Raw genomic sequence first — 12198 nt, 5'->3', positions numbered from 1 at the left:
AATGAAGAACATACATCATATACACTAGAATTGATACGTGTGGCTGGAGAAACGCCATGGAGAGAAATAGCTCTGGGGGTGGAGGAGGAAAAAACAGAAATAACAAAATAAAAAACAGGGGCTCTACACGAGCCGATAATGATGTTACGTCATGAACTAAATGATGTGTTTCAGTAAAATTCAGCACATTTGAGGTCAAAAGGAAAGAAGAAAGGAAGAAAGGGAGGAAGTGAGGATCAAAAATAGATGATGAACATATATCTGATCTTGGGAAGAAAAAGTCCTTTTCAGAATAAAAACAAGGGAAGAAACCACAACGAAGAAGATTGGTAAATTTTACGACACTACAGTAAAATGTGTATGTCAAGAAAACCGTAATAATTTCAAAAGGCGATCAACTGGAGAAAACATCTGCTCTATCTATGAAAAGAGGCTGATATCTTCATATGTAAATGGGTCTCGCCAATCAATAACAACCCCAATAGAAATATGAGTTATTTATATAATGAGTTAATTATAATGAAATGCAATGAATATAATTATAATGAATGAATAATTTACAAAAGAAATAGTCAAATTGATCAACTAAGCACAAGCATTAGCCTGTGTACCTTCCAATGTATAAAAATACAAAAAAGGAATGCACTCGCAACCATGAAACTGAAGGCACCAATAAAGAGAGCTCTACCAATTTCTGGAAGAAGAAAAGCATATGGGATTGAGTAGACATGGGAGATAGAAAAAGCCGGAGCCTGGAATATACCAGAAGAAGACTGCCAAGAAAGTGAGGCTGCAGTCAATCCAAAAGAGCAGAGAGACTCTGGGATACACATGGGATCAGAACGCTCGGTACTGTGGAGGCAGAAATACGAAGTAGGATTCAACAGACAGAATGATGGAAAACACCACCCGGCAATATGCATTCATCCTCCTTCTTCAGCCCGGTCCTCATCCAGAATAAAAACATGATGGTATGCCTTTCTCCCTAGGCAAATATAAGACAACAACAATAATAATAAAATGATAGCTATTCTCTGCCTCATGTCCACAAGATGGCTGCAATAGATCCACGTATTGGATCCTCATAAAGCAACATTCAGAGGCAGAAATGTGGATTCCTTCCTCCTAATGACTACCACCACGAGGTAAGAATTTTTTACTAGGTGCCTTCCTCCCTTCCCCTCGCTCTCCACACAAATCTCCACCAGCAGGCTGTCTTTCTTACCTCTTTGGTTGTATGGCCAAATCAATCGCTGGCAACAGTAATGGGACCATCATCGTGGCCTAGACTAGTCAGCATTTACCTGAGTCAGATGGGTGAAATCAAGACTCTTGTACACAGGTGAAGAAGACATGCTTTTGTGTAGCCACGTCAATGTTGCGAGCTTTGCAGAAATGCTAGGCAACATCATCCCATCAAGAGCTTGTAACAATTGGGGGTGCCTGGATGGCTCAGTCGGTTAAGCATCCGATTCTTGATATCGGCTCAGGTCATGACCCCAGAGCTGTGGAATCAAGCCCCGCATCTGCTTAAGATTCTCTCTCCCCCCCTGCCCCCCTCTCCCACTTGTGCTCGCTCTCTCTCTCTCTCTCTCTCTCTCTAAAATTAAAAAAAAAAAAAAAGAGTTTATAACACTTGAATTTACAACAGAAGTGGTGTTTTTCAGGGCAGATTCCCATAAACCATTGCCAACAGTGGTAAAAAAAAAAAATAAAATAACCATATAACTGTGTTTTGAGTTTTATGACACCGTTCTGGCTGTACGTTAAATGTTATATTTTTCACTAGTCCCCAGTGCAAACTTTTTCTTCAGTCTGGTTGGTGCCAGAATACACAGCAGGTTTATTTCCCCATCCAGCCTTCTTCCATATTCTCACCCATCTGAAGTGCTCTATGCCAATCTTTGCAATAAAATTGCTGCTGATGCTATTTCCAGCCAACCTTTACTGAACAGTTGCCATGTTCCCGGCACAGGTAAGCACGTCTTGTGCCATGCGGGCAGGATAGGGTCACATGCACAGCTGACTGCAGAGGAGACCACTGTTTCCCTGTCCCCCCAACCCAATCCCAACATGACTTCCCTGCATTGAGGTTGCAGCCGGAGTTGTGTCACATGTGCTTTTTTTTTTTTTTTTTTTTTGAGAATTGTTAACACACCGTGTTCACGTCAGTTTCAGGTGGGCAACTCAGTGAGTCGACAAGTTTCTAAGTTATAAGCCACAAGTGTAGCTGCCACCTGTCTCATTGCATGACTATTACAACATCATCGACTGCATTCCTTATGCGTACCTTTTATTCCCGTGATCTATTCGTTTCACAACCGGCATTTGGACAACATGGGTAACGTACAAGTACCCGTATCTCCACATGAGGGAACTCTCAAAAAGGTGGGGTGGGGAAGGACTACATAAAGGACCTAAAGGGGATGTATTAGTCAGGGTTCTCCAGGGAAACAGAATCAAATAGATGGAGATATAGAAATAGATTACAAATAGGGATAGGGATGGGGATGGTAATGTGGCTAGGGATACGGATACGGATATGGATATGGATATATCCGTAATAAACATTCACCACTTTGGTCTCACGGCCCTGGTTCCTCCATCGGATGACTGTGCAACTTAACCTCTGGGCTTCAGTATCCTTGTGTTTAAATTAGGAGTTAGACTGGCAACTCTAGAATTCTGAGAGGATTTATACAGCCCCCTAGCACATCTCACAGTCTCCATAATAACACTAGCACATTCATTTATTATTTAATATGTGCTCAACATTTTATGTATAAGTTGACTCAGAAGTTTGTATTTTCCAAAACTGACCACAGCAATAGCTCTGGTCCCCCGTGTTCTTTGGAAACTTGCCATCAGTCATCAAGAGATGGAGTCTATTTCTCTTCCCCTTGAGCTTGTGTAAGCATTTGTGACTACCTCAATTAATAGAATATGGGAGAAGGGACATGGCGTGACCTCCAAGGACAGGTGATACAGCTTCCACCTGGCTTTTTCTCCCTGAGGATGCTTGTCTTGCAAACTCAGCCACCACACTGTATGGAGATCCAGGCCACATGGAGAGGCCATATATAAGTGTTCCCACCAACCGCATCCATCTAAGATCTTAGCTGATGGCAGGGCACCTTAGTGGTTCAGTTGGTTGAGTGTCCGACTTCGGCTCAGGTCATGATCTCACTGTTCCTGGGTTCAAGCCCCACATCAGGCTCTGTGCTGACAGCTCGGAGCCTGAGCCTGCTTCGGATTCTGTGTCTCACTCCCTCTGCCCCTCCCCCAGTCACGCATATGTGCTCTCTCTCTCCCTCTCTCTCAAAAATAAACATTAAAAAAAATAAATAAATAAATAAAGATCTTAGCTGATGGCCAGTCATCGAAGTGAATGCACCTTCAGATGATTCCAGCCCAAAGAATTCAAGTTATCCCAGCTGAGGCCCAGTAGAGCAGAGACAAGCTGCCCGCGCCGACCTCCCTAGCAAACCTGCCATGACCCAGATTGAAGATTCATGACCAAAAGAATGGTGCCATGTTGTTAAGCTACTAAGTTTTGTGGTGGCTTGTTACGCAGTAATAGGTAACTAGAACACGGTTGATAATGGTTTATCTACATTTTGCAGATGAAGAAACGGAGGTAAGGAGACACTGTAAATTGCCCAAGCACACAGCTCGTACATGGAATTTGACCCCCTGTAGCCCGCCTCCACAGGCTTGGCTCTTAGACATCATGCTATCCTTCCACTTAATAAGTACTTCTGAAAAGAATGGTTTGTCATTGATTCATAGCCCTACTTACCCCTTGTGATGTTTCACAATGCATCTCACTTAACCAAATTATTTAATATTACATCTATTTTTGTTTGCTTGTTTTGAGAGAGAGAGCAAGCGGGGGAGAGGCAGAGAAAGAGATAGAAAATCCGAAGCAGGCTCTGTGTTGTCAGCACAGAGCCCGACGCGGGGCTCAAACCCACAAACTGCCAGACCATGACCTGAGCCGAAATCGAGAGTCAGACACTTCATCAACCGACACACCCAGGAGGCCCTTATATATTTTAAGTAAGTTTTATGTAATTGTATTTCCTCCAAGAAATCATGTTACCATTTGATAACAAATATCTTAGAAAAAAAACTATGTTAAAAAAAAAAAGAGGGTTTTTTGGCCTCTTCTATTTATATTTCCCAAGAACATAAGATCCTGAAATTTTACTGCTGGGTGAAGCAATGTTTATGCAGTCTGACTCAATTTCTTTGTATCATATCTGTAAAACTCCCTCTGAGGGAAATATTAAGACTATAAAGATCAGGATCATGCCAAAGAAGGAAAGAGTTACCAGACAAGTGAAAAAAAAGGGTGGTATCTAAATTATACACTTTTTGTTTTTTTTTAAAAAAGCTACTTTTTAAAAAAAAAAATTTTTTTAATGTTCATTTATTTATTTTGAGAGACAGAGACAGAGCATGAGCAGGGGAGGAGCAGAGAGAGAGACACAGAATCCGAAATAGGCTCCAGGCTCCGAGCTGTCAGCACAGAGCCCGACGCGGGGCTCGAACTCACAAACCGTGAGATCATGACCTGAGCCGAAGCCCGACGCCCAACCGACTGAGCCACCCAGGCGCCCCTACACTTTTTGTTTTAAAGTTTACAGCATAATTAGATATTTTGAAGCAAGATAAATGATTTGGTGAAAAGTTGTACTTAAACATCTCCTGAGTTAAGATGGCAGGAAAAATATTTCATTTCATAGTTGGTTGAAAAGTATTTAATCATTAAAATACTGCAAGTCAATATTGTGATGTGCAAAATAAATAAGTGTAATAAACCATTTTAATGACTACTAACCATGAAAATGCTCAAATCCATTCCCCAAGAGAGAACTTGCTTTAACTGACCAAAACACCGCTGCATAATACATGTGAATGCCCTTGGGACTAAATGAACACAATTGCTAAAAGATTTGCGTTTAGAAATAAACAAAACGAAAATTAAATATCAGATCATGGGGCACTGTAGTTGTTTTTCTGCGTATGCTGTATTCTATTTTGTAGCTTTCCCAATCTCTGTGTATTTTTTCCCCAAATCATTGATTTAAAACACTGACATTTTCCCCATGTCCCAAAAGAACAGCCATCAGTGACATGGAAGTCCAAAAACAGCAGCTGGCAACTCTACTCTGAGCCAAAAAAATGATGGATTGACTTTTGTTATATTCTAGTTGGACTAAAATGATGCATTTTCCCTTGGAGGGGAAAACCCAGTCAAGACCACCGGTAGGTGTTGTTTTTCTAGACTCTGTGCCTAAACACGCGAGGGCCCCTGAGGGTAGGGGTCACGTCTGGCTAGCTTTAGCCCAGGTCTGGCACATATATTTGCCTAATAAATTATTAATTAAAGCTCTGTTATGGATGAACCAAGCTCTGTTGCGGACGCTGGGAATCCAGAGATAAGGTCCAAAGAACCATCCTGAACTCCAGGAGGACAGAAGCAGAGTGGAGCTGGGGACCACACGACACTTGACTACAGGAGCGGTGGGAAGCAGCAAGCACCTGTCCCACCTGGGCCTTCCTTGGCATGAGCCCTCCTCTGCCGTCTGCTGTGCATACTTAAAGACCCAGAAATGGGATTACAGCCAGAAAAAGGGGGGTGCAGGATTACTTCTAAACTGCCTGCTACGTTTTGTTCATCCACTCCTACACTCATGCCGGCACAGGAAGACCAAAATCCAAGAAAGATGCTCCAAGGGCTTGCCCAGAGCCTCCCCTCACCACTGCATTTATCCCGTACCTGATCTCTGCTCCCTACCCTCGGCTTCCTGGCTGTGTAAGCCAGCTTTTCTCCCACGAACTTTTTTTAAACTTTCATACTTGCGGGGGAAGTTGCATTAGCGCTGGAAACTCTCGTGTTAGAGAGGACCTAACCTGGCTAAGACCCCTCAGGATCCGTAGCATAACGAAGTCCAAGCTCTTGAGGGCTGCCGCTCCCAGTGGGCAGGCTCCTAAGAGAGACCAGTGGTCTGAGGCTTCCCTTTCAAGGGGGGCCCTGCCTACAGAAACACGGAGGGTCATGTACTACGTCCGGGAGCAGTCAAGGTCCACCTTGGAGAACTTGTCTGACCTCGTTAGTAAACTGACAGCAGAGAGCGGTAAGCAAAACTGCCTGCTCAGATGAAGCACCAAGGGGCCCGACCGTTGCAGAGTAGCATGCCCCCCAAAGAGCAGGAAGTGGTTGTCTTAGGTGCAGTGACCATGACATTATAAAACACAGAGCAGCCCCACCATGGGAAAACTCTACTGAAAAGGAGACATCTGGCCTCGTGCGCAGGCCTCAGATGCTTTTCAGGGACGGAATTACCAACCTTTCCAGCAGTGCTTTGATGTGGGGGGCTGTTCTGGACACTGTAGGATGTCTCCCAGCATCCCCCGCCTCTAACAGCTGGATGCCAGTATCCTCACTGCACAGGCACATGACTGGTACAGTCACACAGAGCCCCACATTCCCAAGACGGCCATCTTGAAATTCTTTTTTTTTTTTTTTTAATGTCTATTTTTTGAGAGAGAGAGAAAGAGAGGGGGTGCATGCGCATGCATGGGGGAGGGGCAGACACAGAGAGGCAGACAGAAGATCTGAAGCGGGCTGTGCACTGACAGCAGAGGGCCCAACCTGGGGCTCAAACTCACGGAACCGAGAGATCGTGGCCTGAGTTGAAGTGAGACAAACAGACTGAGCCACCCAGGCGCCCGCCATCTTGAAACTCTTCACAACCTTATCGTTGCATCTGCGTTTTGTGAGTGAAGTTCCATGGGACAGTGGAGCATGTGCCTGGGCAGAGATGCACACAGCGTGTCATCCTTTGCCACTCCATGTGCACATCCGTATCACTCTAGCAGTGAGTGAGCACGGAATTCCAGAGGTTCATGAGTTCAGAGAGCCTCAAAGCCTCACAGTAAGTATAAGCGTTAAGTCTACAACTGAGGGAGGGCTTGGGAGGCAGCCACACTTAGAACCACAACTTACTTAGGACACAGAAAGAAGGCAATGGAATTCTAAGAAACATGAACAACCAAGGGGCCCTATCATATTCTTACTTCCTCCCTATATTAGCTGATCACTTACACTGGAAATAATGAGATAGAAAGAAGAAAAAGAAAAGACGGGCGATCCCAGTTGCCTGACTCTCAGTCCTTCCTGATTCATGGGTGAGCCAAAGTAGAGCATGTTGGCAGATCATGCGCATTTTAAGAAATAAAAATGGTCCGTCAGTTTTGTGCAGAAACAGAAATGCACGTACAGGCTATGAAATTCTAATTGCGCACTTTCACTGATTTGGCGTATATTTAATTGAAAAATAGTATTGCACAGTATTAAGATGAATGGTAAAATTCATGCTCATAATTTAAATTTTTAATTTTCCTTGACTGAGGAAAACACTATGTAGCAGCAAATCAAAAACATGTTGAGGGAAGGACAGGGGGAAGGAGACCAAAGAAGAAAGAAAAAGCTTTCTATTTTTGGTGCCTTTAATGACCTTTAGTGTTGCTTTTTAAACAAGGGGCCCCACATTTTCATTTTGCACTGCGCCCTGCAAATCACGTAGCTCGCATTGCCAGGAGTACCCTTCAGTCTCAACAAGTAAAAATGCCTCCACAGCTTGCCAAGTGTCCCCCTGGAAATGGGGGAAGGGAACACAATCACCCCTGGCTAAGAACCACCGCCCTAGACAGCACGTGTTTAGTAAAGACTGGCAGTGCTATGAAACCTCATGTTTTAAATTCTGTACGCCAGGGTTTCAGGGTGGCTTGGTCGGTTGGGCATCCGACTGTGGCTCAGGGTTTGGGGTTTCGAGCCCCAGACTGGATTCACTCTTCTCAGGGTACAGCCCACTTCAGATATCTTCTGTCCCCCCCCCCCCCCCCGCTCCTCCCCAACACTTACTTGCACACGCACGCCCTCTCCCTTTCTCTCTCCCTCTCTCAAAAATAAACATTTAAAAACAAAATAAAATGAAGTCTGTAGACTGTAGGAGCCAAGTGCTGGATAAGAGGCTAAAACTTAAAATCTTTTCCTGTTTGGTGACTCCAGGGTTTTTTTCATTTCAGGACATTGTAAGATCACGGGAGGGTGAAACATAGCGTTTTCTTTTGTATAAGGAGAAGAGGGCAATTGTGGAATTAGTAGCTAGATGGTGGTTTCCCAAGCAAATCAATTTGGAAGGCATATATTTAAAATAATGACATAGAAACTGATCTCCTTAAAACTCTCCTCGGCACCACACCCGCCTTGGAAACTCTTCACATACTTCTAAGGGACACCTCTAGCTCCACTCAGAGACCAGTTGTGGCCTCAGGGTATGTTGGTCTCAACAAGTCTGCAAAATACAGCAACTCCCAGAGGCCAGCACCAAATGCAGTCAGGACCTCAGTTAGTTGAGGGGCAGCAGAGAGCTCATCAAAAGATGGAAAATGTTTACAGATACCATGAGACTTTTTTTCTTACAGATTCACACAAGGTGAGCCTCTCATTAAGGTTAAACATTTTTTTTTTAATTTTTTTTTCAACGTTTATTTATTTTTGGGACAGAGAGAGACAGAGCATGAACGGAGGAGGGGCAGAGAGAGAGGGAGACACAGAATCGGAAACAGGCTCCAGGCTCTGAGCCATCAGCCCAGAGCCTGACGCGGGGCTCGAACTCCCGGACCGCGAGATCGTGACCTGGCTGAAGTCGAACGCTTAACCGACTGCGCCACCCAGGCACCCCAAGGTTAAACATTTTTAATACAAATTATAAGTCAAATTTTTATGTGATTTATCATCTAAGCATATTTTAAGTATTTTCTCTGTAAATTACTGTTGCAACCCTACATGATAAAAAAGATTCTTATTGTTACTATTGTATAATTAGGTAAACTCAGGTTCAGAAAGACTAAGTTAACTTTCTCTGAATCACATTGCAAGTATGTAGAAAATTCTGGTATTAAAGCCAAGTTTCTGAGTCTAAGCCAAGTGATGTTTCCCAACGCCATGTGACCTGAACACTTTATATGTTAACTTTGAACTGTATTTTCCTAGGGGCACCTGGGTGGCTCAGTCAGTTAAGTGTCTGACTCTTGATTTCAGCTCATGTCATGATCTCAAGGTTCATGGAATCAAGTCCAGTGTCGGGCTCTGGGATGACAGCATGGAGCCTGCTTGGGATTCTCTCTCTCCCTCTCTCTCTCTGCCCCTCCCTGACTCATGTGCATTCTCTCTCTCTCTCTCTCTCTCTCTCAACATAGATAAACTTTAAAAAAATGAATTATATTTTCCTAAAAGATTTGAAGACTAATAATTTTAAGGATTAAATATATATAATTGCCTTTTATGGCAGTCTAATAAAACATTTAGGCAATTCAATCCCAGGATTCCCAAAACAAAGTAGGACACTTAGCTTATTAAATAGCATTAAAAATGTATTTCTAGGCTCATGCATTATATGTAATATCTATAAATAATAAATATACTATTCTTATTTTACCACATATAAATTGCTTCTAAGTTAAATTATATAACAAAACTAGGTCTTAAGCCTAAAGGGAAATTGATTTCATTATATACTTACCTTGATTCTTTTCTTCAGTGTTTGAAATTTGCAGTAGTATGACCTTCTGAAATGTGGAACCAAGAAAAACACCCCATTTTTCCATTCTACCCAGATTATTGGAGGAACATTAAAAGCTACCTATAACGTCATTGGAGAGGATACAGAATCTATACTGCTGGGAGCAATCCCCGGCACATATATCACGGGCTCTTCCCTATTCCATCCTCAAATGTGACTTTGAACCTGCCTCAGAGACCTGCCTGCAGGTACACCGCCAAGGCAAGAGGGATATCACCCCCAAGGCCCTCAGTGCAAATCCCTGGTAGATGTCCCTCTGGGGCCATATACTCCTGCCTTGTGCCCTATACTGGAAGATGATGCTAACTCAACTTTGACCCCTAGCCTAATCACAGTAGGACGCATCTGCCTGTGGATATACAGACCCTCCTGCTAATCAACGTGTGGAATCCTGGTTGTATGGCTGCTATGATCATTGAGTGGTTGAGATCTCACCAGGAACAAGTGAGACGAAACCACCACTGGTTTTTAAGCAGTGACAAACCTACAGTCTTGTCAATAACCAGAAGAGGTATCTTCCTTGAACCAGGTCAGGGCCTGGGTGGAGAGGCCCCAGGTGGGCAGGAGAGTTAGAATCTTCTTTTGGTTTTTACTTCAATGAGATGACTATGAGGTGAAAAGTGGGATGACCATTTGTTCATCCATTCATCCATTCATTCATCCATCCAACATGTACAAAGCATTTGCATGTGCCCTGTTCTGACAAGAGAAGACACATGAGAAACAGGAGAGTAAGGAACCAGGCAAGCTGCCTCCCTGTTGTGTTTGCCCTTTGAAGTTAGACCAGTGCCTCTCAGCCCAAATGCACTATCAACCACCTAGAGAGCTTTTAACAAACACTTAGGCCTAGGGCACACCATTAGAGATTTTTACTTTACCAGACTGGGTTGGGCCTGGATAATCGATATATTTTAAAAGCTCCCCGGGTAATGTTCGTGTGTAGCCAGCATTGAGAACCCCGGAGCTACAGCACAGACAGTGATGGAATGGGCAGGAACAGGGACCAAGAAGTAAATAATCTATAACCAGATCAAAATCCTGACCCCTTTAATATGTTTATATGTTAACTTCCTTTGGGTTTTCCCTGAGTAAAAGTCTGCCTTGGCTATGCTTAGAAAACAGGAAAAGACATGTCTATCCATGCTTGAGGTAACGCTTTAAAGGGAGCACAGCACACCCTCATCTTGTCCTGGTGGTGGCAGTGGTCATTGAAGGTTGATGACCCCCAGCAAAGATAAACTTTGGGGACCAGAGTCAGGCCCAGATCAAATATATCTGCTCCTTGTAGAGAGTCTCCTTTCAAGTGTTTAATATGCTCCTGCCTTGAGGGCACCCTTTTATCATTTCAAAGTCCCAGTGCCCACCACACAGCAGGGTGCGTGGCTCAGACAAGACAGTCGGTGAATGTCTGTTGAATAAATGAGTGAAAGTATCTAAAGCATTTATACCCCCTTCCCACTCGCTTATTTATGACCTTTCCTGGTATCCCCAGATCTACTCCCACAAAGGCTAGGCTGGACATGACCTTTACTGAGAGATCTGCTCTGGCCAAAAGTGCTGCGTGGAGAATGGGTCATACTCATTCTTTTTACTCAATTCTGGCCTAATGGACATCAGCTCCGCCCCACTAGCATTGCCCTCTAGACCCAAGAAAAAATGGCAAGATAAATGAAGCTATAAAGGTTGTCTTTCTTAACATAAGTTATTTTTAGAGCAAAACAACTATTATTTATTGACTGGTACAGCATGGCCTGATGATGTCGTGAAATAATCTATTCTGAAGCATGAGTCAGATTGCAATTAAGGCCATAGGGAATTTCATTCTAAATTCCCTGGTTAGGGGTGATCGAAATCTCATTTATGGTATTGCAAGAAACATACATTTCCACTTTTCATTCCCACAAAAATGTAAAATTAAAATGGAGAAGCAGAAATAAGTGCACAAGAATGTTAGAAATAAATTCAAAATTAACAACTTCTGTCAGAAACACAAGACGTGGATGACACGGAGATTCCCTGTCTAAATACCAAACAGACCCATCATACGGGGCTCACGTGAGGTGTCCAGAACAGAGATGTTACTCTCGTAATTTGAGTGTATTTCTCAAGCACTATTTTTCTCGTTTTTTTAAATGTTTTTTAAAAATTTTTTTAACGTTTATTTATTTTTGAGAGACAGAGAGAGACAGAGCACGAGCAGGAGAGAGGCAGAGAAAAGGGGAGACACAGAATCCAAAGCAGGCTCCAGGCTCTGAGCAGTCAGCACAGAGCCCAACACAGGACTGGAGCTCACAAGCTGCGAGATCATGACCTGAGCCGAAGTCAGACCCTTAACCAACTGAGCCATGCACGTGCCCCAATTTTTTTCTCATTTTTAAAGAAAAACATTTTAAAGGAATGGGGGGAAAGCACTGCATTTTTGCCTCCTAGTTTCAGCAAATAGATCGTCTGTCACTGTTTGTAACATGAAATGTCAGTTTAGCCACAACTTAAAGAAAAACAACTTGGCATTTACTTTATAAAGTTGTTCTTTGCTTTAAGA

General features: G+C 43.3%; 1 protein-coding gene across 1 annotated transcript in view; it reads right to left on the bottom strand.

Moving 5' to 3' along the window:
* AKAIN1 (A-kinase anchor inhibitor 1) overlaps positions 1 to 12198 on the bottom strand; it is a 60311-nt gene that overhangs the window by 32984 nt on the left and 15129 nt on the right. The window lies entirely within an intron of this gene.

The sequence above is a fragment of the Felis catus genome, chromosome D3, assembly GCF_018350175.1.
Source record: "Felis catus isolate Fca126 chromosome D3, F.catus_Fca126_mat1.0, whole genome shotgun sequence".
NCBI lineage: Eukaryota > Metazoa > Chordata > Mammalia > Carnivora > Felidae > Felis > Felis catus.
This window is presented reverse-complemented; position numbering and strand designations above follow the sequence as displayed.